At 38.9% G+C, this 14070-nt stretch overlaps 1 protein-coding gene across 10 annotated transcripts in view; it reads left to right on the top strand.

The window, feature by feature from the left end:
- drp2 (dystrophin related protein 2) overlaps positions 1-14070 on the top strand; it is a 400551-nt gene that overhangs the window by 285223 nt on the left and 101258 nt on the right. For 4 of the 10 annotated variants that reach the window (XM_073058379.1, XM_073058371.1, XM_073058372.1 and 1 more), the window contains exon 1: positions 1893-2088. The exons of 4 other annotated variants lie outside the window; for them this stretch is intronic. The gene's annotated coding sequence lies outside the window, so the exon portion shown is untranslated. Of the gene's footprint in view, positions 1-1892; positions 2089-4124; positions 4261-14070 lie in introns of those variants that run through there. 2 more of the 10 variants (XM_073058373.1, XM_073058374.1) reach the window with 2 other exon arrangements.

Genomic DNA, 14070 nt, shown 5'->3' with positions numbered 1-14070 from the left:
TCCTGCACCTTCTTCCTGATGGCAGCAGAGAGAAGCGAGCATGTCCTGGGTGGTGGGGTCCTCAATGATGGATGCTGCTTTCCTGCGACTGCACTCCCTATAATGCGCTCAGTGGTGTGTAGGGCTTTACGCCTGATGGACTGGGCCACATCCACTGCTTTTTGAAGGATCTTCTGTTCAAGGACATTGGCATTTCCATACCAGGCTGTGATGCGACAGTCAATATACTCTCCACCGCACATCTGTGGAGGTTTGTCACAGTTTTAGATGTCGTGCTGAATATTTGCAAACCCCTAAGGAAGTAGGGGCACTGTCATGCTTTCTTCATAATTATATTTACATGCTGAGCCCGGGACAGGTCCAATGAAACGATAATGCCGAGGAATTTAAAGTTCCACTGTGTATAATTAATATTGATTGCTGTATTTCAGTGTAACCTTCTTAGGTTAATTCTTTACTCTGACCATAAGACATAGGAGCAGGATTGAGCTATTCAGCCCGTCAAGTCTGTTCTATCATTCAATCATGGCTGATTTGCATGCTCTTGCACTGGCCTTCAAAAGTAAGCAATATACTGACTGTTTTAATGGGGAATTCTTGCTGTCAAATTTATTGGAGATGCAAGGGACTGTAGATAATGGAACCAAGAGCAAAAAACAAATGCTGGAGGAAAATGGACAGTCATCATCTGTACTGAGAGATGGAAAGCAGATAATCTGTTTAGTTCTCTCCACGGATGCTTGCTGACCAGGAATGTTCAGCCAGCATTTTTTTTCTTTTTGCTATAAGATTCGTTTCTCTTTGCTATAAGATCTATCCTGGGAAAAAAATGGAAGGTTTTAGTAAGTCTTCTGATGGAACTCTGCTGACATTATTTCAGAGTATTCTCATATTTGGTCCAAAACTGTAAGATAAGTCAAGAATTTGTTATTTTTACTGTTTTGAGGAAACTGATTGCACCCTGAGATATTTGGTCTGTCACAAACACCTGTCTCAAAATCATCTGTACTGATTCTGGTACGTTGCGTCAAAGTTCATGGTGGTGAGTTTTGGCACCTATAGTACTGTGTAAAAGTCTTGGGTACATACGGGTATATATAGCTAGGGTGGCTAGAACTTTTGCACAGTACTGTAATAATTTTATGTATTGCACCATACTGTAGTAAGCAATAAGCCAATTGTTTGAAATCAATTGGCCTTGCCTGGTGTCTCAGGTCTGGGTGTACCTGCACCCACGCCACCCCCGCCCCTGGCACTCCTTATCTGCTGCCTGTCCCGCACCCTCACCATTCACAACATCCTTTGCTCCCATCAGATTTACAAACTCGCTCTCCACTTCACTTTGACAAATACAGTCCTGTGCAAAATCCTTCATCCTAGCTATATAAACAGTAGAGTCTAAGACTTTTGCATAGTACTATAACACAACATACAAGTCAATGAAAATAAACCTGATTCTGGTTCTGATTTAACCAAGATGTTCGGAGATGATGCCACATTTCACAAGAGCCAAACGTTTGACCATTTAACTTAAGGTTCAGCAGAGAAAAAAAGGAACTAGAATAAAATCAAATTGTTGTATCTTAAACTGAATCCTAATATCTAGGTTAGGAGACAAATCCAAGTGGATTACCAAGTCCAGAGAAGATAAAGGAAGACAAGCAAGGTTGAATAGCCTGGACTTGTACCTTTATTATTGCTTAAAAATAAATAACAAGGCTCCAAAGGACATGGATAGGAAGCTAGAGTCAACAGCAGATGAGAAGTATAAAGAATGCTGCTGTGAGTTGGAAGTGTTGAGACTGGAGGCTGCACAGGCACAATGCCAGATGAGGAGGTTTGCCCAAATACACAGAGAAAAGAGAACAGTGCAGGCTTGAGGGGAAGGAGAATGCCATAAATCTGCAAACAAGGGAAACAACAGTAAGCAACAAGATGAAAAACACACAGAGGAATGTTATTGCCAGTTCAAGAATGGAGAAAATGATTCTGATTATCGGCAAGTGTAGTTCTTATACAAATACAAGGTGGATGAAAAAACACATCCCTTGAATTGATGGATTCAGACCTCTAAGTGACAAGTTTCTGGTGAGTGAGAGATTTTAGTCTGTCTTTTTCCTCAGTGTAAATTCTGAAGAGATTCTGAACTTTGAGCTTTCCACACAAAAGGGACAGAAAGATTAAAGTTGAAAGCTCAGGGTCATTACATAGTGGTAATGCAATAACGTCCAGAAGTTCTGGTGGGCCATAAGGCATGGACGATTTGGGCGCAACAATGGGGTGCCGGTAACCAATATGGACAACTGTCCTCTACTGAAAGCCTAATTCAAATCCCAACTCCATGGTCTTGGGCGTTAAGTGACTGAGATATTTCCAGAACTGAGAATGTGCAGACTTGAAGCTGGGTTTTCTTACTGGTCTCAGGCCAAAGCAGCGAGAGTTGGGAGAGTGACCATCATAGACCATCATAGCAGACGTGACAAAGATTGGAGGCCAACATGGGAGTGTGGGTTGCTGGGGTTAATGGGAGGCTGGCAATTGGGTAGGCAATGAATGGAGTGAGAGGAACAGGAAAATTGACACTGGCAGCTGAGGGGTGCATCAGAGACTAGCATTACAGAGAGGGCTTCAATAGCAGCATCTATACAAAATCAGGAGCTTGCATTTTTAATGGGTATCAGGCTAGTGATCATGGTATGAGAGGATTGGCACTATCAAGGGATACTAGGGATGAAGATAAGTAATTAATTTATCCTGGTGTCTTCACCTGGCACTGCACTGAGAAATCCAGAATGTTCTGTAAAAACCCAAGGACAGCAGCTAAACAAATTGTTTGAATCTGACTAATAAAGCAGACTTTAAATTTAAGATCTTTTCTTACCTGGCTAGTATGAGGGCCTAACACCAACTAACCCCTAGTGCTTGTTCCACCTCTCAATAAGATCATGGCTGATCTGCTGTGCTTACTTACACCAACACAACGTCCTTTGATTCCCTTAAATACCTGCAAAATGATCCCAAGTACAAGTTCACGTTGAATATATTGTCATGTGCACAAGTGTGTGAGGTACAGTACAATGAAAAGCTCACCTGTAGCAGCAGGTACAGAATATAGAGTATACAGAAATGAGTTGTTTTTGTACCTGGTGATGTAGGGCATTAAGTTTCTGTACCTCATTAGGGGGCATGACCCCAAATGGTGGGGACCCTTGATGATGTTGAAGCAACACCTCCTTTTGATGGTGCCAGAGGAGGGAGGATTGTGCCCCTGATGGGCCAAACTTTGGCCACCACTCTCTGTTGCCTCTCTCATTCCTGAGAGTGGCAGTTGTCATCATTGTTAACATGGTAAATTCGCAAACATTGCAGAATGGAGGTTTCTCATCCTGAAAGCTAACGGGTCTGCATCTTTGACTCCAGTACATTCTAGCCTAAAACATGAAATCTGCCTCTGGAGCCTAAGCACCAGAAAATGTTTTGAAATCAAAGTGTCAGGAGCTCCTTCCGACTGGATAGATGTGCAGCTGTCCTGTATCCCAAAAGGCTTTTGATCACAGGGGCTTGCAGACATGATTAAAGTGCAAACTAATTTAGGTCTGCAGCATTATTAAAATAAAAATAGAAAGTGTTGCGGCTACTCAGCAATTCAGCAGCATCAGTGGGGCGATTAACAAAGTTAATATTTCAAATTAATAACCCTTTATGGACTTAAAACATTATCTCTGTTCATCTTTCCACAAATGAGAATTTCCCGCAGTTTTTGGATTTTTTTTAATACTTCAGATTTCCAGCATCTTCAGTTCTCTGCTTTTAAAAGCCATTTTAATTTGACATTCAGATCTTTGCACATTGGCAGATAATCAGGATCCATAGGAGAAATACTGCCTGTCTCATTTGCCAACAACAGGAGAGGAAGCATGTTGGAAAGTTGTGGATGGAATTTTTAGAATAATTGAACACGAAATGAGGAAAACAATCAATGATCACTGAGCCAAAAATGTAAATGTCTTGTTTATGTTTTCTCTCTCATAGTCAAGCTGAATGTCCCTTATTCATTCTTAAATCATGTTTGTTTCATGTTTGTTGAGTGGTAGAATTCTGACTTTAGGAGTCAGCTAGTAATTGCTGGGACCTCAGTTAGTTTATGCTTTTTAAAAACAGAGTCTGCTGTTGAAAGATGGACTTGTAAAGCTGGATCTTTTTTTTAAGTTTCTCAGTCATTTGTATGAGTTTGTCAACTCTGTGGGAAAAGATGTGCAGGTAAGGACTTGAGAAGTTTATTTTATTTTAATCTTTTAATTGTTTTATTGCTTTAATATTCTTAAAGTAGTCTTTTAGATCTATTTTTTGCTTTTAAATATAGTTGTTTTTAATCTGTTTTTCAAGTATATTTAAAACTGTTTACAATGGAGCTATCAAGAGCTATCAGCGAGCTCTGGTAATGGGTCCTCAGTCACCAAGCCCAGTATTCCTTCATTGGTTCATTTAGTGACACAGCTCAGAGCTGTTCAAGCCCCGCCACCCCAGAAACCCCACAACCCCCGATACCACAGGACAATTTACAACTAAACTACCCGTACGTCTTTGGACTTTGGGAGGAAACCAGAGCATCAGGGGAAAACGCACACCTTCCACGGGGAGCACTCCTTACAGATGGTGCCAGAATTGAACTCTGACGTCTCGAGCTGCGATAACATCACGCTAATCACTACATGTGGACAGTCGTCTCATTCCTCTTTCTACTTCCAGAAAATGTAAGTCCCAATGGACAAGGATGATGGACAGCAGTTATGGTCAGAGGCTCGGGAGGTACACAGTCTGGTCTAGTTAGAGTGTAGTCAACACAACTGACATTCAGAAATGATGATCAATATTCTATGATATCGCGTGTTTAATGCTTGCAACAGAGGATGAAGTTTATTTTCTTATTCTATTTATCTAAAGTAAGACGTACTCACTTTTGCGGATGTACTTCAGCTTGGTCCTAAATAATCTGCATCCACATCAAATCAGACACTCCTCTACCCAAACTCTCATTCCCAGCACTGCAGCCCACCCTGCACGATCCATGGTTTTGTTTCGGACCTCTCCTTTTAGATCCTGCCCAATGATCGCAGACGAGTAAAATCAGCTATGTTGAGAAACTATTTTCAGAATGAACTACGTACATACAGTGCAAGAATGAAAGGTTAAAAGAAGAACAAACAATAGATACAGGAATAAATATTCCACAGAGCACAATGATTCATGCACTGCTGGAACTGTGGATGAGTCAGTTGAAGTTGGTTATAGCTCGGAGTTCTCCATAGATTTTGTATGTTGGTTCAACATGCTGAACTACACCAAGATTAAGAAAAGAAGGACTCAGTTTGGGAGATTGTCTTGTTCAACAGATAATTCCTCCCTTTTTACTGTCAGTTTGAGCTGTAATGGTTGTTTCCATTAAATGTGCAAGATAATCTATTATTCATGCCTAATAGTCACCCTCTTTACTTCTAAGGTGTAAATACCAGAGTCACAAACATAGCAAGGACAGAGACATTTCTTGTTACTATTTAAAAGACCTGCATGTCAGGATTTTTTTTTATCCATTGAGGAAATTTATATTATGTCAGTAAGTACATTTCCTCAATGGAGTAAATGTACTTACTGGAGTACTATACATTTACTCTTGCATAAATCCAATTTATTAGCTGGGTGTCTGGTTTATTTAACAGGGTATTTGGACCAATCAATGCCATGTGCACAATGCAAAATGTATTACCATTTATCATGAAATAATGGTGAAAGGTGTCAGATGAAACAACATGAATGAAGAAAGAATGATACATTACTGTCATTTCGAGATTGAACACTTCAATTGACAAATGAGCCTCATTTCCTAGGACTGTATTTCAGTCACAGAATATCCTATCAGAGAATAACCTAATTGTATGAATGAAAGCTATATTTTAATATTTTAAACCTCACATTGAGTGACAAACTTACCTTACATAATTCAGCAGAACTGTTCTAGGACTGTATCCAAAATGCTAGTCAAAACTGCCTGAGATATGCAAAATTGCATTAATTAAAATGAATTTTAAAACTTAAAACACAAGAGACTCTGCAGATGCTGGAAATCCAAAGTAACACAAACGTGCCAGGCAGCCGTGTGGAGAGGAATGAAGGGTCAATGTTTCGGATCTCAGCCCATAATGTCGACTTTTTATTTCTCTCCATGGATACTGCTTGATCTGCTGAGTTCCTCCAGTATTTTGTACGTGTTAATTTTAAAATGTTTCAGGTACTGGTCCAACTTATTATGGTATTTATAAAATGTTGAATCTGAAATATTGTACTAGAAAATAGTTAGAATGTGTACCCTATATATACGAAAACTACTCACTCAATTTTCTTTACAATATTAATTCAGAATCAAAATAAAATTATTTTGCTTTTGCAGATCTTAACTTGAATTCTGAAGATTTTAAAACAGTGGGCACAGAAATAAATGTGTATGTTATCTAATAATGTAAATGTTATGGAATGTACTGGAATAAGCATACACAATTGTTCAAATAGTTAATGAAGTGTGTGTTGCAAATATGTTGCTTACATTGAGGTGAATATTTGGATTTGTTGAGGACAGTGTGCAGAGTGAATGAGAGGTCTGATTATTCCGTGCCCCAGACAAATGATTCTGGCTCATTTTGTAGTTGCACTAGGTTCAGTATTGACCTGATTGAAAAACAATGTAACAAGATCAACTCTAAAATATGGAACAACTTGGCAAAGCTGCTGAAAAGCCATGATCCAGAACTTCTTGCCAGCAGCTTGCCTTTTCATGTCAACTCCTGAATCTATTTTTAAATAATTCCCAGCGCCTTCAAATTAGCCGCGGTACAAGACAGATGACTTGCCCTAGGGTGCCATCAGAGAGGGGACAGATGGGCATTTCTTCAGATCTTTTGCATTACCTATCCCACAGGGGGATGTTCATCTCCAGATGAGCTTTGGAGCTCTGTAAAAGGGTTGGTGTACGGGGAACAAGAAGATCAACACTTACTTACATCAGTGCTCAGCTGTAAATTTTAGTAGGTGGCCTTGTTCCAAGTAATGATGTTCTGCACTGTTGCACCAGTGGTGGGTAACATCTAACTTTAGGGAAACTGAAGCCTCAGCAAAATACAGGGGAGTCATGGTTGTGCAAGAACAAATAGGTGATACAAATAAATAGCATTTGGTATTATCAGAGCAAAATCTCTTTAAAAGTGTGACTATTTAAAAGGATAACTTTATGTATGATTCATGGTCATTTTGGTCTCTTCATCACGTCATAAGTAGAGGAAAGGCACGCTGAATAGTACACCCACTCCATCTCAGAATGCCTGCAGGTCCGCTACAAAAACAGACCAATGTTTTTCCAGATAATCTGCTTAACATCAGTCATGAAGTAAGTGAGCCTAGGCTTCCTTGATGAGAGGACTAACAATATCAGTCCGTGTTTGCCTCGTCTCACACCAAGCAAACCTATGCTCAGTTCATGAGTAATGCTAAGCAAATTATCTGGAAAAATGTTAGTCTCATATTGCAGTCCTGTAGGCATGCTGAGACTGCACTTAATTCTCTGATACATGGATGTGCAGTGAGTATGCTATTAGTAATACTTTAGAAATTTGTTACGTTGTGATGGCCCTGAGAACAAGAGATAGCTTTTATAATTTTGGCCAATTTGTTAAACATTCCAATGAGAGAAAATCCATTTATCATTGAGTTGATAAAATTACATTTTTGCTTCAAGATGAGTTTACATTAGCAAGGGATAGAAAAAGTTAACCTAAATTATTATGAGTTCTAAGCAATATTTATTTCAGTGCTTCTTAATGCAGATTAGAGACACATTTCAGATTGAATCAACATGGCATTGGTATTTTTCTAGTGATGTAGGGCATAGTATAAATAAGGAAATTAGAAATCCTTGCCATGTAGTAATAGTGGAATTTCAATCTTTACATAATCTCAGAAATTAAATTAGCACTAATAATGTGCAGGACTAGCTCCCGAAATGGATTTCTAGTTCAGAAATGGAATACAATCTGTTTTGCATCTAGTACTCTGTGACAAGAGTTAATTAATAACCCTCTGGTTAAGGGTCACCAAGGAAAGAGTGATATAATTGTACCTTAAATTCAGAAGTAATGTTTCAATTTGAAACCAGGATTTTCAATCTGAACAAGCAGAACTACGGAGGCATGTGGAGTGGGATAGTGAAGCGGGCTAGGATGGCAACAGCTAACATTTGAAGAAATAATACACAATTTACAACAAACATGCAGTCCTTTAAGGCACAAGCCTCAACAGAAGAAATCTAACCATGCATTACTAAAGGAATTTAACATAGTATTGAATTTAAGGAAAAGTCTCATAAATTTGCTAGAAAAAACAGGAAGCCTAAGGACTGGGGGTGTTTTAGATTCAACACAGGAAGACCAAGAAAGCAATAAAGAAAGAAAAAACAAACTAACTAGCATGGACTATAAAACACAGTGAGATATTCTCTAGGTACTTAGAAAGGAAAATTTCTAATGAATATTTGTGACAGAAAGAGAAAGAATTTATAACTGGAAATATGGGAATTGCAGAGGAATTAAATAAATACTTTATATCTTCATGAAGGAAGACATGAAAAAACTCCCAGAAATGCTGGAGAACTAAGGATACACCAAAAATGAGAATGTAGATATAGATAGATATTTTATTGATCCCAAAGGAAATTAGTGTCATAGTAGCATTACATATTCACAGATATACAATAGTAAAAGAGAAATAAGAAGGATAAAAAAATAAGTTACCTCAAACAGTCTAACAGGAGGGGGTCATCACTTCCCCAGCTATGGGTTGACTCATTATAGAGCCAAGTGGCCGAGGGTAAGAATGACCTCATATAGTGCTCTTTGGAGCAGCGCAGTTGTCTTAGTCTATTACTGAAAGTGCTCCTCTGTTCAGCCATGGTGGCATGCAGAGCGTGAGAAACATTGTCCAAAATTGCCAGGATTTTCCAGAAGCCTGCAGTGTGTCCAGTTTGACTCCTATAACAGAGCCAGCCTTTCTAATCAGTTTATTGAGCCTGTTGGCATCACCCATATTGATGTAAAAAAGATCAGTATTAGTAAAAAAAAACCTACCAGAGAATTCAAAGAGCACAAAAGCTGCTAAATTCCAATGACCTGATGATCTACTTCCTCGTGTCTTGAGAGGAATGACAAAGCAATTAAAAAATGCTCTGGTTATCAAGTTATAAAATTCTATAGATTCTGGGATTGTTATTGCAGATCAGGGAGCATCAAATGTGACCAAGTTTTTAAGAAAGGACAAAGAGAGAACACAAGGAGCTGCAGACCTTGTAGCTTGACATTGGTAACTGCAAACCTTCAGGAATTGACAATGAAAGATATAATATCAAGACATATAGAACATAATACTTTGAGAAGAGCCATTGTGAATTTAGGAAAATGAAAACATTGATTAATTGATTCATCTTTTGATAGTCATTGAGGATGTATCCAAAATACGTGGAACTGATCATTTGAATTTTTAGAAGGCTTTTGATTCGATCCCACAAAGGAAGTTGGAGTACATTGAATTAGTGGTAAGCTACCAGTATGAATTGAGAGTTAGTTAACAAATAGAAAATAGAAAGTGCAAGTAAATAGATCCTTCTCTGAATGCTGTGCAACATCTTCCAATGGATTAAATAAAATATCAGGCTGTGACTGCTGGAGAAACTACAGAGATTGGTGCTTGGTCCCCAAATGTTCACAATCTGTATCCCCAACTTGTCTCATATCCCACAAAATTAGATGAGGATTTGAGGAGTAATGAGAAAGCAAAGAGGCTTTGGGTGACATCAACAAGTTAAAAGGGTGGGTCACAGCATGGTAGATACAGTACAATGGGGAAAATGTGAAGTTCCTATTTGACAGGAAAAAGCAAATTCTGTGTATTTTTAAACATAGAAACATAGAAATCTACAGCAAATTACAGACCCTTCAGCCCACAATGTTGTGCCAACCATGTAACCTACTCTAGAAACTGCCTAGAATTTCCCTACCACATAACCCTCTACTTTTCTAAGCTCCATATACCTATCTAAGAGTCTCTTAAAAGACCCTGTTGTATTTGCCTCTACCATCTTCGTTGGCAGTACATTCCACGCACCCACCACTCTCTGTGTGAAAAACTTACCTCTGACACTTACAAGTACATCCCCCTTGTACCTACTTCCAAGCATCTTAAAACTATGCCCCCTTGTGTTAGCCATTTCAGCCCTGGGAAAATGCCTCTGGCTATCCACATGATCAATGCCTCTTAAAGAGTAAGAGACTGAGAAATGTTAATATTCAAAGGGAACTGGGCCATAACTTATTGAAAGTTAACATTTGCTGTGCAGGCATTTCAGAAGATCAATAGTCTGTTGGCCTTAATACAAGAGGATTTGAATACATATGTAAATACTACAACTACAATATATGAGACCACATCGGGTGTATAATTTTGGTCTCCTTACCATAGATGTATCAAGAATAGAACTGCTATAGAATAAGTGCAGTGAAGATTTGCCACTACTGCCATGGCAGGTCTGTCGTAAGGGAAGGGATTAAGGAGACTGGGCCTCAATACTCTAGGACTTAGAAGAACAAAAAATGAATATTGAAATGTACTGAATTCTTGGAGGGCTTATTACGAAAGGTATTAAGATAAGATTTCTTCTAGCTGAGCAATCTAGAAACAGATAACACAGCCAAAATAAAGGGTAGGCCATTTAGGTCTGAAACAAGAATTTGTTCTCACGGGACATGATGAATCTTTGGAATGCTGTACCCAGGAAGGTTGCAGAGGTCCTTTCATTTATTGCATTTCAAATAGAGGTCGATGGATTTCAGGATACAAGAAGAATAAAGGGGAGTGGGAATAGGGCAGGGAAGTTGTCAATTAGTTTTCATCAGCAGAACTGCTGAAGAGGTCAGTCAACAGGATCAAATTTCTGAGCATCCATATCATCAAAAACCACTCCTGGTTCCTCCATACTGATGAGGTGATCAATTCAGCTCATCAGCATATGCACTTTCTCAGGAGTCTGAGAAGAGTTGGCTTGTCTATGAAGATTCTTTTGAGCTTCTACAGAAGTGCTACGAAAAGTATCCTGCTGGTATGACAATTGCTCAACCCCGTATGGTTGGAACCTGCAGAGAGTAGTAAATATTGCTCTGTTCATCACAGGCTCATCACACCCTTCTATTCAGTTCATTTTCACAGGGCATTACATCAGGACAGCTCACAGCACCATCAAGTTGCCTGCCATCCAAGACTATTCCTTTTTCATTCATCCATATAGCATACATACTTTGATAATAAATGTACCTTGAACTTTGAACTTATGTCCTGGGAGAAAATAAAGGAGTTTGAAAGCCAAAAATAGCTCCTTCCCAGTGCAATCAAAAATACAAACCAATTAACTCTTTCACATCCCCTTTCCAGTGGTGCTGCCACATTCTTCAACCCTTAGTTCTCCTATCACGTTCGCATTTCCTTTGCATGACTTCAGTTTGCATTACTGTTCTCTACACCAGTTCATTGTTCTGCACTCATTACTGTATTCACTGTAGTAGTTGTTATTCCCGTGTATCTTGTTTACACTGTGAGTTTCATGCAGGCGTTAAATTTCATTGTGTACGGAATTTGTATCTAAAATCTGCAAAGTCTGCTGAATATAGAGCACCTAGAACAGATAGGATATACGTGGGGTGATTGATAAGTTTGTGGCCTAAGGTAGAAGGAGTCAATTTTAGAAAACCTAGCACATTTATTTTTCAACATAGTCCCTTCCTATGTTTACACACTTAGTCCGGCAGTCGTGGAGCATACGGATCTTGCACCTCCAGAAGGATTCCACAGCAGGGGTGATTGATAACTTCGTGGCCTAAGGTAGAAGGAGATGAATTAATTAACTTCAAACTTTCTGCATAATCACTCAGATTCAGATTCAGATTCAGTTTATTGTCATTTATAAACCACAAATACAATGCAGTTAAAAAATGAGACAACGTTCTCCAGGATGATATCACGAAAAAGCACAAAACAGACCACACAAGAAAAACCACATAACATTTGGTAATCCCCAATCCAGAGTCCGGAGAGGGTGCTGCGTATTGATATCGCACTACCATCTTAGCACGTTCCCCGGAAAGGAACTACAAACCCAACAGACAAAACTAAAGCTACAAGACCTACACAAAACCACATAATTACATATAGTTATAGTTAACACATAGTTTCAACAGTGCAAAGCAATACCGTGATCTGATAAAGAGCAGTCCGTCGCACGGTTTAAAAGAAAGTCTCAAAGTCCCGACAGCCCATTATCTCACGCAGACGGTAGAAGGAAGAAAAACTCTTCCTGCCATGAACCTCCAGCGCCGCAACTTGCCAATATAGCACTCGGGGTTTCCAGAGATGCTCTGGAACACAGCCAACACAGAGTCCATCCGAAAACTTCGAGCCTCCGACCAGCCCTCCGACACCGAGCACCATCTCCGCCGAGCACTTCGACCCCGGCAGCATCACCCTGGCAGATCAAGGAGATGAACTGTATGTGCATGTAACAAGAGCTGTATAACTCATCTCCTTCTACCTTAGGCCACAAACTTATCAATCACCCCTGTTGTGGATCACTTCTGGAGGTCCAAGACACCGACTTCTACAAAGAAGGCATCTGTATGCTCCACGACCACTGGACTAAATGTGTAAATGTAGGAAGGGACTATGTTGAAAAATAAATGTGCTAGGTTTTCTAAAATTGACTCCTTCTACCTTAGGCCACAAACTTATCAATCACCCCTCATATCATAGAGTCTTCAATGAGAGAAGTTTCTTGCATGCATCATATCTTAGGAGCTCAATAAATATATTAATTATTTCTAGGTAGTGGAATGTGGTTGTTATAATCCTGTTATTAAAAACAGGAATAAGTGAAGGGGAAATTGCTTAAGAATATTTTACAAGATCTTGTCAAGGACCACCATAAGGAACTAACAGCATGTTTTAGAAGCCTCATAAATCTATTAGATTTTTCAGAGAAGATAACTAAATTACCAGACAGTAATGGACAAAATTTATTTAGTTTTTTACAAGCAATTCTGCTTTTGAGATCTGTAAGCCGAAGGCAGTTTAGCTCACTGAATTAAAAATTGCTGTGACCACATAAAATAAGATTACTGATTTTTCCACTATGAAACAATAGCTTAAGGAATGGTAGTGAAAAGGTCATTTTCCAACTCTGCTTTTTTTTGTGGACAGAAACTTCATCCAATTACACCTGTTCCTGATGTTATTATCTTTCATTTAATCTGCTGGAAGAAGCTACACATCATTCAGAGATAATGCTGTCATATGCTGCCATCAGGTCAAATTTCCCAACAGGGAAATTTCCCAACAGGGAAATTTCCAAAAAAATACCCCTACTGACTTGAATGCAGCTAATTTTAGGTCAGTTCAAAAACAACGATAGGCATTTACTGCCAAAAGTGGAAAAGGACAAGATGTTGAATGTCAAAGAAAGATTTCTAGTAACATAAACACATTATTAAATACTGCAAATGTTCAGACATCTATGTGGAGGGTATTGAATTATAAATCGAAATAGATCATTTTAAACTGGAACCTTATATTTGGACTATCTTATGTGATCATAATGCTCAATATCTTCACATATAAATACCAGACTCAGAATAAAATATATTATTCCTGACACATGTGAAATTTTATGCTTGTGGCAGCAGTACAGTGCAAAGACATAAAAATCTACAAAGCACATAAATAAATAAATAAATAAATAAATAATGCGATAAAGAGGAATAATAAGTTGGTACTTATGGACTGTTCAGAAATCTGATGGCAGAGGAGTAGAAGCTGTTGCTAAATGCATCTCCTGCTGATGGCAGTAACAAGAAATGGGTATGTCCTGAGTGGTGAAGGTCCTTAATGACGGATGCTAACTTCTTGAGGCATCCCCTCGTGAGGACGTCCTCA

This window comes from Hemitrygon akajei, chromosome 10, assembly GCF_048418815.1.
Source record: "Hemitrygon akajei chromosome 10, sHemAka1.3, whole genome shotgun sequence".
NCBI classification, from domain to species: domain Eukaryota; kingdom Metazoa; phylum Chordata; class Chondrichthyes; order Myliobatiformes; family Dasyatidae; genus Hemitrygon; species Hemitrygon akajei.
This window is presented reverse-complemented; position numbering and strand designations above follow the sequence as displayed.